Below are 19359 nucleotides of genomic sequence, written 5' to 3'. Positions count from 1 at the left end.
TTTTAAATTTCTCATAATGGTATGAGGATAATTAGGCAGATGATGCAAAAAGTGATGAAACAAAGATAAAAATTATTTTTAAAAATTAATATCGCAATTGTCTTCTCAATTTACCCTCCACGTGGGGGGACTATAGTAATATTAATTTTAAAGAATGTTTCAATTTCTGTTTTATTATATGTTTCATGTGTAACAACTAAGATTCTGAATTCCCTTATTCATGTTTTTGAGAACTTTCGTTATTTGATTTGATTATTGACAACGCTATTTTAAAGTTGTGTTAAGCTCAATTTTGTAGGAAATGTTCCTGGCTGATTACCAGCATCCACACATCAACCCCTGAAAAGACTTCCATTCCATGACTACACCTAGAGGACATCTGAGAAAAGACTTGCAGAGACTTTAAATGAACAGTTTTGTTTTGTTGTTGTTGTTGTTTTTTCTTTTTCTCTTTCTGTTATAATATATACCATCTGTAACATGTACTCTCTGCAGAGTCCCTCCCTTTGCAAGACCAATGTCAAAGCGCCGGTTCATGAGGACAAAAAACTGCCCCTCTGGACAAAACTTTCCTCTCTCCCTTTTCTATATTGTTATTAACATATTGTTAGTTAGCATAGGCTATTATATTCTGTTATTTTTGACTGTTTCATCAAGGAAACTCCGTGTTTTTTAAAGAAACAAAGTGGGGACTGTAATGATTGGAATGACGCCACCTGCTGGAGACTTACTGTAGAAAAGCTCCACCATGAAAGGAAGGTCTTTGAGGGCAAGACCATGCACCTTTTCTTTGGCGTCAGGAAGTAACATTTGCTGGTGGGAGGAGGAAGGGGGAGCCGGGCGCTCTGTCTCTCTCTCTTTTCCTGAGGATGCTGGTGGAGAAGGGAGCTAGAAATGTACTCTCCCTTTAATAGATAGGAATCTAGGCCTTTTCTTCTCTCTTTACCAAATTCTTATTCTCCTTAATAAATGCTTTAAAAGCCTAACTCTTGCTAAAGCTTATAATTTGTTGGTGACCACTCATTAGATATTTTAGACAGACTAGCTAGAATTTTAGCCTTTAACAGTAGGAAAATCAGGGTACTGATACACTGGTGATGGAACTGCGAACTGATCAATCATTTTGGAGAGCAATTTGGAAATATGCCCAAGGAGTTATAAAACTGTGTATATCCTGTGACTCAGCAATACCACTATTACGTCTGTTTCCTAAGGTGATTAGGGAAAAAGGAAAAGAACCTATATATTCTGAAATATTTAACTCAGCTCTCCTTGGAACTGGAAATTGAGAGGATGCCCATCAATTGGGGAATGGCTGAACAAGTTGTGGTACATGACTGTGATGGAATGCCACTGTCCTATAAGAAATGAAGAGCTCAGTGATTTTAGAAAAACATGGAAAGACTTGTATGAAATAATTAAGAGTGAAATGAGCAGAACCAAGAGAACATTCTGTACAGTAACAGCAATACTGTTTGAAGAGTAACTGTGAATGACTAAGCTATTCTGAGTAATAGGATCATTCCAATAAACTCCAAAGGACCTATGAAGGAAAATGCTATCCAGCTCCAGAAAAAGAACTGAAATATGAAAGTATGTATTGCACGGTTCCACATAAATATCTATATCAAATGTCTATCTTCTCTAATTCAGGGTTGGGAGAGAAGGAGGAAAGGAGACAACTTGGAATTCAAAATGTAACAAAACAAATTTTAAATAAAAAGACACTTTGATGACTCCTTTTTCTTTTCCTTTTTTTAAAACCACTTTCTCCTCGCTTGTCCTCCCAACCCCACCATTAGAAAAAGGGAAAGGAAAACAAAACCCTTGCAAAAAATAGTCATAGTTGACTGACTTCTCAACAGGGGATTCAGGCTTCCAGTCTTTCATTCCAACTCCACCTCAGTTCTTGAGGGGAAAAAAAATCATCACTGGCTCTGCTCTGGGGTCTGTTTCTCACCCCCAAAGCAGGGAAGTAAAGGAAGTACTCCATACAAACATGAATGGAGCATAGAATAAGCCCTTTTATTCCCACACAGAAACAATGATATCCATAGAGCTCACAGCACACATTACGGATGATTAGAACCTAATTCTGTAAACTAACTTATCCCTGCTAGTACAGTTAGCTGGGAGGCCATTACTTAAGCCTTTTTCTAACACAGTGTTTGGAAGGCAGCTAATTAATTCTTTTACATTTTGCTTCTGCATAGGCATTATCTAATCAGAGTGCCAAGCATGATCTCCTAGTGGTCTCTCCCTACTGGCAATTCTTTCCTTTGTGACCTATCTTCTTTTGCTGCTGTGATGCTACAACTGCCCAGTAGCTACCACCCCTGGCACCAGCTAATTCTTGTTGTTGCCAGATGGTTGGGTGCTCTGGAAGGGGAGGCAGACAGTAACTGCCTTTCAAGACCTTACAAGGCCCTCTTCAAAGGGGAAAAGAATGGGGAGGACTCCATCTCAGGCAGGACATGAGCTCATCTAATTAGAGGCAGATGGGGAATGAGAGGGAATTGCCCTCCCCTAAGAGATTCTCCAGTCATCCCAGACCTATGGAAATGATAATCCAGATGATAAACACAGAGGATTGTTGTGGTTGTTTGTCCTTCATTCATGACTTGCACTGAATTGGGTTGAAGTGAGGGAAGGCTATGCAAAGTCACCAACCTCACTCTCCTCCAGAGCCATCTGGATCCAGTGGCAAGATATATATCAGGACCACTGAAGATGGCCCTGGATGTTTAAGGCAATTGAGGTTAAGTGACTTGCCCAGGGTCACACAACTAGTAAGTGTCTGAGGTCATATTTGAACTCAGGTCCTCCCAACTTTAGGACCAGTGTGCCATCTAGCTGTCCTGATCACAAAGGAAGGAGAGCCATGGATGACAGACGCTGAGCTTCATCAGAAGTGGGAGGCCACCATTTGCAAAACTGTGGATCCAGGTTATCTTAGCATCAAAATGAGAAACTGACCATTTTCTTCTAAGATAAAGATCTCAGAATAGGAAGGAAAAAACCACACACAACCATGCCCTAAAGGGAATGGATGAGTATGCAATCAAAGTAGATCTGGAGAAGGGAGAAGATTAGATTTAGAGCACAGGGAATGGGTTTGCTTGAGGCTGAAGAACCTTTAAGACTGAAGGAAAGTGGGGCGGCTAAGTGGCGAAGTGGATAAAGCACAGGCCCTGGATTCAGGAGTTCCTGAGTTCAAATCCGACCTCAGACACTTGACACTTACTGGCTGTGTGACCCTGGGCAAGTCACTTAAACCTCATTGCCCTGCAAAAAAAAAAAAAAAAAAAAGACTGAAGGAAAGGAAGAAAGTTGCTTACAGGGGGCAGCTAGGTGGTGCAGTTGATAAAAGCACCCCCTAGATTCAGGAAGTACTGAGCTCAAATCTGACCTCACACACTTGGCACTTACTAGCTGTGTGACCCTGTGAAAGAAGGAAAGGAAGGAAGGAAGGAAGTCACTTACAGAGGTTGGGTGATGTAGAAGGGGAAATCCAGTTCAGATTTTGATATCAATGAAATAAGATGCAAAATTTGTCAACTGTATGGGAGGGAGAGGAGGGACAACAAGCTTTAGGATCAAGGAAAAAGTTCCAAAGAGCCATGAGCAAGAGGGTTGGAGGGAAGGAGAAAATTTGTAACCAAATATGAAAATTTAAAAACTAAAAAAAAAAAAAAAAAGGTATTTAATTTTAGAATCAATGAGTCTAGTAGCAGTTAGATCAAAGAAGTAGCTGAAAAAAAATAAATGTGTATATATGTCATTTTACAGCCAATACTTCTATGAACCAAGTTCTCTTTACTCATACAATTCAGTTGATTGAATCCATCCCTGCTGCTTCCTTTGAACTATGGAGATGCGGCAGAGAAAATCTTTGTTGTGACCTTGAAGCAAGAGAAAGCTACTAGATGAGAGTGATGGCTCATTAATGAGGTATATGCAATTTTGGGTTTTGACAGTAGCAAAAGCATTTAATTAAGGTATGAAACAGCATAAATAACAAGGAAGGGAAATAAATAGTAGAAACATCCTCTGTGCCCATAAGCAAATATGTATGATTTTCCTCTAGGGGAATTATAACCTATTTAAGTATATTTTTGCCAAACATTCTGCATGCAAACCTACGGCACAGGGCTTTATTTCTGGACATTAGAACATGTCCAATATGTGTCATCATAGCTCCCTTTTAAATGTTCTCTTCAAAGTCAGAAACAAAATATTGTCAGGATTAGAAACTAAATAATTCAGATCATTTCTGCTAGGCTAGTGTTTAGAAACCAAGTATTGAGGAAAGGCATAACAAAGTAATTTGTAAAGCTGTTCTTTTTGCTTGCGCACACAGAAATCAGGTTCATTTCTAAGATGTGCAGCAAATGTATGCCTTAATAACTGAGGGGAAAAAATTGTAGTCCTTAAAGTTAGATTTAGCTATAAGGGGCATGAGATAGAGATATCCACGCCAAAAAAATTGTCAGTTCAAAGCAAAAAAAAAACAACCCATTTCTTGTTGGAATTATCTGAATGATTACCACAATTATCTCTTTGATGTATTTTCCCCTTTTAACTCACATATACTCTTTCAATTTGCCTTGAAACTAAATCGCATAGACACACAAAGATGAGGTCATAGAATCATGGGATTTAGAACTTGTTGGGACACTGAGAATCATTTAGGCTTAACCCATCATTTTATAGATAAGGAAACTGAGGCCTCAGGGTTTAAATGACTTGTGGCAGGTTATACAACTGCTACATAGTAGAGTCAGGATTTAATTCCAAATTAGCTGATGCCAAACCAAAGACTCTATTCACTTCATACTCTTAGTGATCTTCATTGGGAAAAGGGATGAAAAGGTCACCCAACCTGCCTACCATCTAGGAGGAATACTTGTTGAAGATATTTTTATAACCTTTCTAATTTTCGGAGTCATTCAGGGATTTTGGTGGTGGTGGTGGTCCTTTGTACTCAGAGGACCAATGACATCACAATTTTGGGATTGAGGTCCAGTGCATTTGACTGTGTGATCAGACCAATGCAACTTCAGGAGGTCAGGCACAAATAATCCATTTGAACATTTGGGATGGTGATGTCTCTAGATTTGCACATCTCCTGTTTCCTTTGTGCTACTGCAATTCTGCTTTGCTCATAGACCACAGAGCCTTCTTTGATGAGGGCACACCATGCTGGCTGGTCCCCTGACAGTGCCTCCCACGTTTCACAATTGATACTAAAGTTCTTCAGAGCGACTTTGAGAGTGTCCTCATATGGTTTCTTTTGACCTTCATGTGAGTACTTGCTTTGTATGAGTTCTACATAAAATAGTCTTTCAGGCAAACAAACATTTGGCATTCTAACAACATGGCTAGCCCATCGGAGTTGTGCTCTCTGCAGCAGAGGTTGAAAGCTTAGCAGTTTAGCTTGAGAAAGGACCTCAATGTCTGATATCTTACCAGGTGATCCTCAGAATCTTCCTAAGATAACTCAAATAGAAGCAGTTCGATTTTCTGGCATGGCAGTGGTATACTGTCCAGGTTTCATGGGCATACAATGAAATTGGCACAACATCTCTATAGACCTTCAGTTTGGTAGACAGTCTAATACCTCCTCTCTCCAACACTTTCTTTTGGAGTCTCCTAAACACTGAGCTACTTCTGGCGATGCATGTGTCAACTTCATCATCTATGAGGACATTCTTAGAAAGTATATTGTCAAAGTGAACTTATTCACAGCATTCAAAATCTCTTCATTTGCTGTAACTGATTATTCCACATATGGATAGTATAGTGGGGGCTAGAGGAGAACCTCTGTTACTTGGTGTTGATTGTCAGGCCAAAATGTGCACAAGTGGCAGAGAATCAATCCATACTTTACTGCATCTCAACCTCAGAGGCTGCATTGAATGCACGATCATCTGTAAACAAAAAGTCACACATCGACTCTCCCTCCACTTTAGTCTTGGTTGGTTGCCTTTTCAAATTAAGTAGTTGACCATCAGTGTGGCAACTGACCTTGATACCATTTTCATCCTTGTTGAAGGCATCTGACAACATCACAGAAAACATCATTTTAGAGTTTGTTTTTGTTTTTGTATTTTGTAGGGCAATGAGGGTTAAGTGACTTGTCCAAGGTCACACAGCTAGTAAGTGTCAAGTGTCTGAGGCTGGATTTGAACTCAGGTCCTCCTGAATCCAAGGCCAGTGCTCTATCCACTGCGCCACCTAGCTGCCCCGGAAAACATCATTTTAAAAAGCACGAGGGGAGGAAGCATGGGAACAAGAACATGGCCCTGCTTCACTCCATTGGTGACTGGGAAAGATGGAAAGCATCATCCTTTATCCAGATCCCATGAAAGCATGCCATCATGAAAGTGACATATAATATCAACAAACTTCTCGGGGCAACCAAACTTCATTACGATCTTCCACAAGTCCTCATGACTAACAGTATCAAAGGTCTTGGTGAGGTGGATAGATGTTGTGCACAGATTTCTATTCTGCTCCTGGCATTTGGAATTGTTGGGCAACAAACACTGTGACAGCCATTCCTTGGGCCTTTCTGAAGCCACACCGGCTCTTGGGTAGATGACCATCTTTGAGGTGAAGGATCAGCCCATTAAAGAGGACTCTAGGAAGAGTTTCGCTGGCAATGACTAAAAGATTCCCCTGTGATTATCACAGGACAACCTGTTTTCTTTTCCTTTACGGAGCTGGATAGTGCAGGCATTCTTGATCTCCTGGGAGATAACCTCCCCTTGCCATATATTCCAGAAGATTTCGGTTAGCATCTGTATGAGCAGTGGACCCCCTTGCCTTGAAGATCTCTGCTAGGATGGAATCAGGTGCTTTGCCACAGGAGAGGAGCCTAATGGCATTCATAGCTTCTTCTTTAGTTGGAAGTTTGGCTGGAGAGGGATTAACTGAGGAAGAATACTTGTTAAAAACACTTTCATAAGCCTTCTAATTTTCTGTCTCATTCAGGACTTACATAAGTCAGGTAACAGAAGCATCTGGCTTCCCTCTTAACAGTGCTGCATTATTGAAAAGATGCGGATGGAAAACCCCAGCAAAGACACTGATGCATTTCAGTAACAGAATCTTTTGTTATCTTCATAGCACTGTTACCTCATCAGTACTCACCAGGAGTTCACCTAAGGGCTACCTCCTATGCTTTATATCAGTCTCCTACAGTTTGGGATAAAGCATTAATGCTCCCTCCCTATCTCTCTTCTAAAAACGTGAAAGAGGAAATAGGGAAGCATTCTTAGTGTTTATGAAGTGGGTTAATTTCCAAACAAAGCAATGAGAACAGTTCTATATCATCTGCTGGGAGTAAGGTTTGAGAATGTAGGAATTTAAACCAGGAATTCTCTTCAGTAGAGAAATGATGCTTTAATAGTCACCAAAAATTTGGGGGGGTTGCTTATTTGTTTTTTTACTCTGAATATCATCCTGCCAAGAAATTAGAAAGGACAGCTACCACATTCTGAACTGATGGGGAAATGGCTGGGGCTTCTCTTTTCTACCCTAGACCCTCCATCAGATACATTGTCCTATACTGAGCTGAGCTAAGAGACCTTGCAAATTATTTTCTTACTGATCTTCACTGTGTTCCTGTGACTTAACACTAGGCTTTTTAACTATTTAGTAGTATGTATGACCTTGGATAAGCCATTTTACTCAGAGGAGCTCTGGAGCTAGCTCTAACCATTTAGAGGTGAAATCAATAAACTCCACAAATTAGGGTTTGATTAATTTTTTTAATTGTTTAGACTTCAAAAAGTGTTAATAATGCAGGGAGTTTTGGGGAGGGAGGTAATTGGGGTTAAGTGACTTGCCCAAGGTCATACAGCTAGTAGGTGTCTGAGGCTGAATTTGAACTCGGGTCCTCCTGACTCCAGGGGTGGTGCTCTATCCACTGTGTCACTTAGCGGCAACCTAATGATGTAGATTAAACTTAAAAATGTGGCCCTATATTTCCCTCTCCCCAGCCTGCTTTAAAGATTTACTAGCACACCCTTGTAATGCTCTATAAACATTGCTTAAGCTTGGTTGGGGGCAGTAGAAGGCTCAGAGAAAGAGAACATCACTAGACAGGAGGCATGGTGGAAGTAAACTACTAATCATTATATTAACTGGCATTTGTATAGAGGTTTTGTGTGTGTGTGTGTGTGTGTGTGAGAGAGAGAGAGAGAGAGAGAGAGAGAGAGAGAGAGAGAGAGAGAGAGAGAGAGGCAATTGGGGTTAAGTGACTTGCCCAGGGTCACACAGCTAGTAAGTGTTAAGCATCTGAGGCCGAATTTGAACTCAGGTCCTCCTGAATCCAGGGCCAGTGCTCTATCCACTATGCCACCTAGCTGCCCCTGTATAGCGTTTTAAGATTTTTTTTTTTTTTTGCGGGGCAATGGGGGTTAAGTGACTTGCCCAGGGTCACACAACTAGCAAGTGTCAAGTGCCTGAGGTCAAATTCTGCACTCTATCCACTACATCACCCAGCTGCCCTTTGATAAAAGTTGGCCTATTATTAAACAAAAGGATTCTACATTTTCTTAGGAATGGCCCAACAAGTTCCTCCCATCTAGTTTGGTGCCCCTTTATTTTACTAATGAGGACATTTAAGAACAGAAAAGTGATAAGACTTTCCCAAGGACACCCAGGCAAACTATTAGGACAGTTCTTATTTGAACCCAGGTCCTCTGACTCAGAATCTCACTTCAAATTCCGTGTTCTTTCTATTGTACCATACTGATTAGATTCAGTCCCTTAATGGGGCTCTGAGGGAATAAAGCCTAGGAAAGACTGATTTAATTGGGGATAGGATGAGCAGGTGGGGCATTTAAATGGACAGAAATGAGGAAGAACAGCCGAAAATGTGAATTCCTGTATGGGGCAATAATCCCTATATGGAGTGGCCTTTGCTGGGATCTGAGCAGTTGGAGAATACTAATAGGTGTGGGGGTGACTGGAGGGAGTGGAGGTAAGCACCAAAATGTGGAAGGGGAGCTGGAAGGGAGAGTGAGAGGGCATCAAAGAGAAACTTCGCTTCCTTTGCAATTGCCCCACTGCCCTCATTGGCCATAACCCTTCATCCTAGAATCTGGATCCGGTCCTTTCTACCCATGAAAAGCAATGACAAAGCTTAGTAAACTGCTGAATTATTTATGGTCCCGAAAACAAAATGGACCTTCAGTCTCTCTGACAACGGACTAATTCTATTCAGCTCGTTAACTGCTTACATTTCACTGTGTTCTCTGAGGGATGGTGAGAAAGAACCTTCTGAATTTTTACCTCCTTACAGAATGGAAGGACCTTGTTTCTGAAATAGAGGCAAGAGAGATTTCTCTTTATTATGGACGTGACCTAACTCTAAAGTTTTCATGGAATCTACCCCTATTCTTCTTAACCCTCCTCTCCACAAAGGAGGATGTTAGTGATTATTTCTAATAGCCTGAGGCCCGGATTTAGGAAGGCCCGAGTTCAAATCCGACCTCCCAAACTTAATAGCTGACCTCACAAATTTAAATCACTAGGGCAGCTAGGTGGCACAGTGGATAGAGCACCAGGCCTGGATTCAGGAGGACCTGAGTGCAAATCCGGCCTCAGACACTTGACACTTACTAGCTGTGTGACCCTGGGCAAGTTATTTAACCATCATTTCCCTGCAAAAACAAAACAAACAAAAATAAATTTAAATCACTAACCCTCTCTGTGCCTCAGTTTCTTTACCTGTAAAAGGAGAGATGTGGAAATAATAGTGCCTACCTCCCAGGGCTGTTGTGAGGATAAAATGAGAAATATTTGTGAAGCTTTTTGCAAACCCTGAAGCACTATATAAATGTTAACTATTAGTATTCAAAATGAGAATGAGTCTACTCTCTCTGGCAAAGTAAAATAGAGGACCGAACAATGACATAAAATCAGATTAAAAATCTGGTTAATTTGGATGGAAAATCTTATTTTCTCAATTCAATTCAACAATTATTTATTAGTGCCTAATAGATGTCAGGCAATATGCTAGGTGCTAGAGAGATAGAGACAAAAATGAAAGCAATTCCTACCCCTGAGGCCCTAAGTAAATACAAAATAGACACTCAATCTACAAGTATTTATTAAGAGCCTAATACAGAGCAAATGATGTGACTGATAATGGACATTCTATTGAGGAGACAAAATAAAATGCAACACCATTTTGTAGCATTGGGGTGGGGAATGAGACCCAAACGAATTGGGGTGAGTTTGGGAGGGGGACTAATCACATCGGGAGAGGCCTCCGGTTAAAAAGTGACACAAGCTGCATGTTGAAGGAAAAGAGGGATTCTTAAAAGCAGAGGTTTGGAGGAAGTACTTTTTAGACAGGGACAACAGCCTGTGCACAGACAGTGGAAGGAGCACTATGCAGTAGGAACGGCAAGGCCAGTTTGTCTGAACTGTAGATTGCTGGAAAGGGATATGATAAGGTTGGAAAGATAAAAAGGTTTTAAATGCTAAACATTTGGAGTCTGGATTTAACCCCAGTGGTAATCAATAAAAGAGTATTTATTAAATCCTTATGTAATGGGGGGAAATGGGGTATGGGATTGGGGTTCTTAGGAATTCGTCTTTAAAGAATTATACCGGGGCAGCTAGATGGCACAGTGGATAGAGCACCGGCCCTGGAGTCAGGAGTACCCGAGTTCAAATCCGGCCTCAGACACTTAACACTTACTAGCTGTGTGACCCTGGGCAAGTCACTTAACCCCAACTGACTCACTAAAAAAAAAAAAAAAGAATTAGCACACAAAAGTAGTTAGAATAAGGTGGTAGTTTATTTAGGAGCAAGGGAAGAGAAGGGTAGGGGGAAGGGAAACCATGACAGAAATCCTTGGACTTCTCATGGGGAGATAGGCACAAAGAACATGGCTCAGACGTACCTATTTCCTCCAACAGGAGACTGGAAGGTACTTTTATAGTGGACTGATGGGGGTGGACCATCCCCCACTGGTGGTAGCTGGGGGAATTGGGTGAGGAGTTGAGGACCATCCCCCACTGGCAGTGGCTAGAGGAATTGGGTGAGGAGTGGCTACAGATCTCTCTTCAGGACACAAAGGCCACAGCCACACCCAAACTCATCTCCCCAGGGTAAGGGAGACTGGAATGAAGGGTGGGAATCCGAAGCTAGCTCAGTTAGATTTGGTTCTGCTTATCTCTCTAGGTGTTATCTGTCCTCTGGTTTAGTTTCTCGAGGAGAAGGTTCCTTGATGTGCCCCAGAGAACTTCTGGGGTGCTCTGCACCCCATGAAACTCAAGATGGGGGCAGCTAGGTGGCGCAGTGGATAGAGCACTGGCCCTGGAGTCAGGAGTACCTGAGTTCAAATCCGGTCTCAGACACTTAACACTTACTAGCTGTGTGACCCTAGGCAAGTCACTTAACCCCAGCTGCCTCACTAAAAAAAAAAAAAAAAATCCTTATGATGGGCTGGGGCAGCTTAGTGTCGAGGTGCATAGAGTGCTGGGCCTGGAGTGAGGAAAGGCATCTTCCTGAGTTCAAAAATGGTCTCAAACACTTACTAGCTGTGTGGCCCTGGGCAAGTCACTTAACACTTGTTGCCTCAGTTTCTTCATCTGTAAAATGAGTTGGAGAAGGAAATGGCAAACCACTCCAGTATCTTTGTGAAGAAAACCCCCAGTGGGGTTATAAAGAGAGTGACACAATTGAATGACAACAACAATCATGTGCTATGCACTGTGGGAACAAAGACAGAAGTGACATAATTCCTGCCCTCAAGAAGCTTACATTCTAACAGAGGATACATGTCTCCATACAAATTAATATAATTAATATGATATGATAGACCTATTTATATATTTAAAAATTTTAAAAATATAAAATATCTAATAAATACACAAAGGGGACCACAGGAGCTGTAGTAGAAGGTCACATGGTCAGACCGATGCTTTAGGGAGATCACTTTGACAACTCAGTGCAGTATGAACTGGAACGGGAAACTATTTGAGATAGGGAGACCAATCAGAAGGCTAATGTGATGGTCCAGGTGATGAGGGCCCACATCAGGATGGTGGCAGTGTTGGAAGAAAGGGGCATATATGAGAGATGTTACAAAGATAGAATTACCAGGACTTGGCAAAAGGTTGGGTATGAGGGGAAGAGGAAGAGAATCTATAGTATTTACTATGTCCCAAGTACTGTCCTAAACACTGTACAAATATCATCTCACAGGGGCAGCTAGGTGGTGCAGTGGATAGAGCACCGGACCTGGAGTCAGAAGTACCTGAGTTCAAATCTAGCCTCAGACACTTAGCACTTACTAGCTGTGTGACCCTGGGCAAGTCACTTAACCCCAATTGCCTCACCAAAATAGAGTAAAATTAAAACAAAACAAAACAAAAAAACCCACAAATATCATCTCACTTGATTATCACAAGGACCCTGAAAGGTAAGTGTTATTATTATCCTTTATTTTACAGTTGAGGAAATGGAGGCAAACAGAGGTTAAATAAATTGTTCAAGGTCACACAGTTAGGATGTGTGTGAAGCTAGGTTTGAACTCAGGTGTTCCTGACTCTAGGCAAGGAATTGCAGATGACACTTGGATTGTGAACCTGAATGAATGGGAGGATTATGATGTCCTTGATGGTAATAAGGAATTTAAGAAGAAGGGAGGGTTTGGGGAGAAAAATAATAATTTCAGTTTTAGACATCATGAGTTTAAGCTACCTATGAGATATCTTGTTCAAGGAGTCTATTGGCAGTTGGAAATAGGAGACTGGACATTAGGAATACTAGAAAAACTAGAAAAGATACTGGCAGAAAGTAGGTTTAAACCATCACTTATATCACATCACAAAAAGCGCTAATGGATTTATCTTAAATACAAAAAATCATGCCATTTAAAAAAAAAACAGATGAAAGAGGAAGAAGGTACCTTATACAACTATGGCTAGCCTGAATGAGAGAAAAGACCATATTTGGACTCTTCTCAGAGCAATGAGAATAGAAATTAAGTTTAGTTTCAAATCCCGACTTAAGTTTCTTTCTTGAAAGTTATGTAATGTATGCTAACAGAGCATTGTGATAAGGAGGAGAGACACTCTTTATTTTGTGCAATGTGATTGGTCGATACTGTATGTAAATAGAGGGATGATACATACTGGAATGTGATTAGTTGGGAAGAGACCCTTTTGTGTATAAATGGCTGTGTGGGTCTTCACTTTGGTGCACTCTCCACCACATTCAGGAGAGTGCCCACCTTCACGAAGATGCATTAAAGAAGCTTTCAACCACACTCTGCTGCCTACTTGGACTATTTGAGCTGCAACACTTGAGCTGTAACACTTATTTGAGCTGTTAGCTACGTGTCTAACACTTAGTGACTGGGAAGATGATGGTACCCTTGAAAATTATAGGAAAGCCAGTTTCACCACGGCCTTGCACAGCAATAGTCCAAATATTCAGGGTCTCAATGAAGAGGAGTAAAGAAGGCAGCATCAAAGGAATGGAGGAATCCAGGAGTGGAAAAGTACTTAGTACTTCTCCTTCCCTACAGTAAAAGAGAAAACTTTGCCTCATTCTGTGGTTACTGGTGAAGAGCTTCAGAGAAAGTAGAAACAACTATGAAATTGTAGTCGCAGATGATGGAAGTCCAGATGGACCAGCACAGGAAGTTGCTGACCAGTTGTAAAAGATTAATTTATGTAGCACAGATGAAATTCTTCTAAAGCCAAGAGGTAAAAAGCTAGGACTGAACCAGCAAATATATTCATAGAATGCAATATGTTATACAAAACTTTATTATTATTATGGATGCCAATTTCTCACACTATCCAAAATTTATTCCAGAGTTTATTAGTAAGCAAAAAGCAGGTAATTTTGACATTATTTCTGGATCTCACTACAAAGGAAACAGGTTTCTATAGCTAGGATTCAAGGAGAAAAATTAACAGCAAAAGAACCAATTTCCTAACAAATTTTTCTGAGGTCAGGAATATCAGACTTAACAGGATGTTTTAGGTTATATATATATAAAAGTTCTACCCAAAAAATGGGAAAATGTGTTTCTAAAGGATATGACTTCTGGATGGAGATCTAGGCAACTTAACTATACCACTATAGAGGTTTCTATCTCAAATGTGATTGTGTTTATGGAGAATCCAAGTTGGGAGTGAAAGAAATGCTAGGTGGCACAGTGGATAGAGCACCAGGCCTGGATTCAGTAGGACCTGAGTTCAAATCTGGCCTCAGACACTTGACACTTACTAGCTGTGTGACCCTGAGCAAGTCACTTAACCCCAATTACCTCACCAAAAAAAAAAAAGAGAAAAATAAGAAAAGGAAATGGTGTAGTATCCTTTTTGAAAGGGCTGTTGACTCTGCTACTACATAAGATGTTAATATGCATTTCATATGTTCATTTATTTTTAAACGTAAGACAAAAAATCTGGTTGCTGATTTTTAAATTATACTCTTAAACTATGAACAGTAAAATATATAATCATATAAATCTTAATATTTTCCTGAAGGTCTATGTATCCTAAAGTAGATTTCACATCCATGTAAAGAAACAAGGGATATTCTTTATATTTGTTTATAGTTGTAATAAGATGTATAAATAACTTTTATGAGACCTTTGGTTTAGAGAAAGCATTGTTGTTTATACTAAATTGAATTTTCTTGTGTGAGAAGTTTAGAAATAATATTTGTTAGTAAAGGCAAATTTTCTAGCCTTGGGTACCTATGGAATATGTACTTAAGAAAAAATATGTATGCACATAATTGAGATATATTCCTTAATGAGTTGAAATTATTCACAACCTACCCTTTGGTTTTAAAAAATCTTCTCTTAAATCAATAAAGTAAGCAACAAACCTATTTAAATGAACATTTTAGGTTCTTTGGGTCATTGAAGCTTGTAGGAGTATATCTAAATGCTGAATTTGTAAAATACTGCATTCTAATATGAAAAATCATAGTAACAGTTAAACCAATTTACAAATGAAATTATCAAATGTATGTTTTGAATGTGGATGAAAGTTGTATAGAGATAAATTATGCAGATATATTAAACAGTTGAGAGCTCAATAAAAAAATCCAGTTATATACTTGAACCAATTAACAACTTTAGCAAAGTTGCAGAATATAAAATAAACCCACATAAACCATCAGCATTTCTATATATGACCAACTAAGCTCAGCAGCAAGAGATAGAAAGAGAAATTCCATTTAAAGTAACTGTAGACAATATAAAATACTTGGGAGTCTATCTGTCAAGACAAACTCAGGAACTCTATGAACACAATTATAAAATACTTTTCGCACAAATAAAATCAGATCTAAATAATTGGAAAAATATCAATTGCTCATGGACAGGCCAATATAATATAATAAAAATGACAATTCTACTTAATTTACTTATTCAGTGCCATACCAAGCAGACTACCTAAAAATTGTTTTATAGAGCTAGAAAAAATAATAACAAAATTCATCTGGAAAAACAAAAGGTCAAGAATATCAAGGGAACTAATGAAAAAAATGCACAGAAAGGTGGGCTAGCCATGCCAAATCTGAAGCTATATACTATAAAACAGCAGTCATCATAACTATTTGGTACTGGCTAAGAAATACAGTGGTGGATCAATGGGATAGGATAGGCACAGGAGACACAATAGTAAATTACTACAGTAATATACTGTTTGATAAACCCAAAGACTCTAGCTTCTGGGATAGCAACTCAGTATTTGACAAAAACTTCTAGGAAAACTGGAAGATGGTATGGAAGAAACTAGGCATAGACCAACATCTTACACCATATACCAAAATAAGGTCAAAATGGGTATATGATTTAGACATAAAGGGTGATACCATAGGTAAATTAGGAGAGGAAGGAGTAGTTTGCCTCTCAGATCTATGGAGAAGAAAACAATTTATGTCCAAACAAGAGATAGAGAATATCATGAAATACAAAATGGATGATTTTGATTACATTAAATTAAAAAGGTTTTGTACAAACAGAAGCAATGCGGCCAAAATTAGAAGAGAGGCAGAAAGCTGGGAAACAATTTTTACAGTCACTCTTCAACTTGCCATGCACCCTCTCCTCTCTGTCTTGACCAAATATGCTGGGAAGGGGGCAGAGATGGTGGAGGAAAGGCTGTGACTCTTGGAGCTCCCAACAGATCTGTCCACATGCCTCCAAAAAAATGCCATAAGACAAATCCTGGAGCAGCAGAACCCACAAAAGAACAGACTGAGATTGTTTTCCAGTCAAAGATGGATTAGAAGTTTGGCAGGAGGGATCTGTTATACCAGGGTGAGAGAGGAGTTCAGCATGGGGTGCAGATCCACTCCAGGCAGGGCATGCTTCCAGAGCATCTCAATCTTCAGCGTCAGTGGCTTCTTCTGAATATTGGCTTATAGACCAGTGAGGTGGGGAAGGGGCACAGGCACGCCAAGCTTGCAGACCACAGAGAATCAGATCTCAATCAGATTTCTGCTTCTGAGTTAAAGAGCAAGCAGACCCATGGTTACTTACAGTCCAGGTAGGCTGAGAATGAGCTTCTCCTTAAATCATACTATCTGGGACCCCCTGGAACAGTGCATCCTAGAAGTGCTCAACAATTTTTACAGTGTTTCTGATAAAAGCCTCATTTCTAAAATATATAGAGAACTAAATCAAATTTACAAGAATACAAGTCATTCCCCAATTGAAAAATGGTCAAAGGATATGAACAGGCAGTTTTCAGATGAAGAAATCAAAGCAATCTATTGCCATATGAAAAAATGCTCTAAATCACTATTGATTAGAGAAATGCAAATTAAAACAACTCTGAGGTACCACTTCTCACCTATCAGATTGGCTAATATGACAAAAAAGGAAAATAATAAATGTTGGAGAACTTGTGGAAAAAATGGAACACTAATGCATTGTTGGTGGAGCTGTGAACTGATCCAGCCATTCTGGAGAGCAATTTGGAATTATGCCCAAAGGGCTATAAAGCTGTGCATACCCTTTGACCCAGCAATACCACTTTTGGGTCTTTTTTCCCAAAGAGATCATGGAAAAGGTAAAAGGACCCACATGTACAAAAAATATTTATAGCAGCTCTCTTTGTGGTGGCAAAGAATTAGAAATCAAGGGAATGCCCATCAATTGGGGAATGAATGGTTAAACAAGTTGTGGTATATGATTGTAATGTAATACTATTGTGCTGTAAGAAACAATGAGTAAGAGCATTTCAGAGAAACCTGGAAGGACTTACATGAACTGATGCTAAGTGAGATGAGCAGAACCAGGAGAACACTGTACACAGTAACAGCAACATTGTTTGATGATCAACTGTGATAGATTTGGCTCTTCTCAGCAGTGCAATGATCCAAAACAATTTCAAAGAACTCATGATGGAAAATGTTCTCCACATCCAGAAAAAAAGAACTGCAGATTCTGAATACAAATTGAACTATACTGTTTCTACTTTTTGAATTTTTTTTCTTTTTTGAGGTTTTTCTCTTCTGTTCTGATTCTTTCACAATATGACTAATGCAGAAATATGTTTAATGTGATTGTACATATACAACTTATGTCAGATTACTTTCTGTCTTGGGGAGAGGGGAGGGAAGGAAGGGTGGGAGAAAAATTTGTAACTAAAAATCCTATGAAAACAAATGTTGAAAACTATCTTTATATGTAACTGAAAAATAATAAAATACTTTAATGGTAAAAAATATAGTTATAGGGGATTCAAACTGTTATTGTAGATATTTTTAAATGATTTACTTAATCCCTTTTTTGAAGTTTTTTTTTAAAGAAAACAGATGCTTTAATAATTAATTTACATTTGTGCATTATTCCATTGTGCTCAAAAGTACATTAGAGGCACATTATGGCTAGTTATGTGGAAGTTATTTATCCATAATTCATAAATATAGAATAAAATTCTGTAATTTCATAAAAATGGAAAAAGTAATGTGTGTTGGAACCAAAAGGTTAGTTTAAGTTACTTGACAGAAGTAATGTGGCTGTTCTACATTTATCTTTCTTGTGTGTGTGAAGAAGTTTGATATTTTATAAAAGGCAGGTAAATTCCATATGTGGGACACTTTACTAAGAGTTTAGGTTGGGGCAGCTAGGTGGCGCAGTGAATAGAGCATTGGCCCTGGAGTCAGGAGGACCTGAGTTCAAATCTGGCCTCAGACACTTAACACAACTAGCTGTGTGGGCAAGTCACTTAACCCCAATTGCCTCACAAAAAAAAAAAAATTAAATAAATAAAAAAGAGTTTAGGTTGTGTCATTATGTATTTAGCCAAAAGTTATTTAAAATAATGATATTATAAAAAGTTTAAAAACAAAGCTACACACAAATTTCTAAGTAGTATTATTTTTTTTCCTCAAAAAAAAAATAGAGTTTTATATGATTCTCTATGAAAGTAAAAATGTTGTGGTTTTTTTTTTTTTTGTTTGGTGTATCTCTATGATTCCATCTTAGGCAGTTCTTAGTGAGGAAACTCTTTCTACCAAATGCCCATTAACCACAACAGTTTCACAACTTAGGTATCCTAAAATTGCTCAAGGTACTAAGAAGTTAATGACTTGCTCAGGAGCACACAGCCAGCTCTTAACTTGAGCATGAACCTTTTTTGAATAGGAAGCTGACTATCCACTACATCATTGTGCTTCTCAATTTCTGCATTCATGATTCTGTATAAGAATAGAAATGAACATTACTAAATAAAGACCCAATAAGCTGCACAGAGAATTAAATGTTACTCATATAGACACAGTAATGAAATGAAAAAAGCAATAAATCTTTTAAGTTTAAAAACTTGCACATAGCAAACTCATAGAAGTTGAGAACCTTGAAAGACTTTAAATGCACTCTAAATTTTTTCAAACATCTATGTATATTCATTTTTATTTTTGTTTTCAATATATGTAGTCAATAAATTAAGGTTAATTAAAGAATATTCTAAGACTAAGTTTAAATAAGATTCACTTTTAAAAATTCTTTTGTTGGTCAATTAAAATTTTTTAAAAAGTTGCTTGCAGTTTATTCAGTTTACCTAAATATGTTACCCTTAGTACTAAAATATTTCCCCTTTAGAACTTAACTAGTGAAAAACTTCAAAGTAATGATATTTCACATTGCCATTGCTTCTTAAACAAGTCAGATTAGAAATATATGCCAAATTTAATTTTAAAGAAAAGAACATGATTGAGGAAATTCAGAAAAGAGGAAGATTTGGGGGGAAAGATAATGAGTTATTTTGGACATATGAGTTTGAGATATCTAAAAGACATCCAGTTCAACATGGCCATAAGACAGTGATATGAGGTTAAGATTAGATAATTAT

The 19359-nt window shown here is 38.8% G+C and overlaps 1 pseudogene; it reads left to right on the top strand.

Annotated features, from left to right (window-relative positions):
• The window catches only part of LOC122732159, a 64693-nt pseudogene that overhangs the window by 28179 nt on the left and 17155 nt on the right, over window positions 1-19359 (top strand).

This window comes from Dromiciops gliroides, chromosome 6 (genome assembly GCF_019393635.1).
Source record: "Dromiciops gliroides isolate mDroGli1 chromosome 6, mDroGli1.pri, whole genome shotgun sequence".
Classification (NCBI taxonomy): Eukaryota; Metazoa; Chordata; class Mammalia; order Microbiotheria; family Microbiotheriidae; genus Dromiciops; species Dromiciops gliroides.
This window is presented reverse-complemented; position numbering and strand designations above follow the sequence as displayed.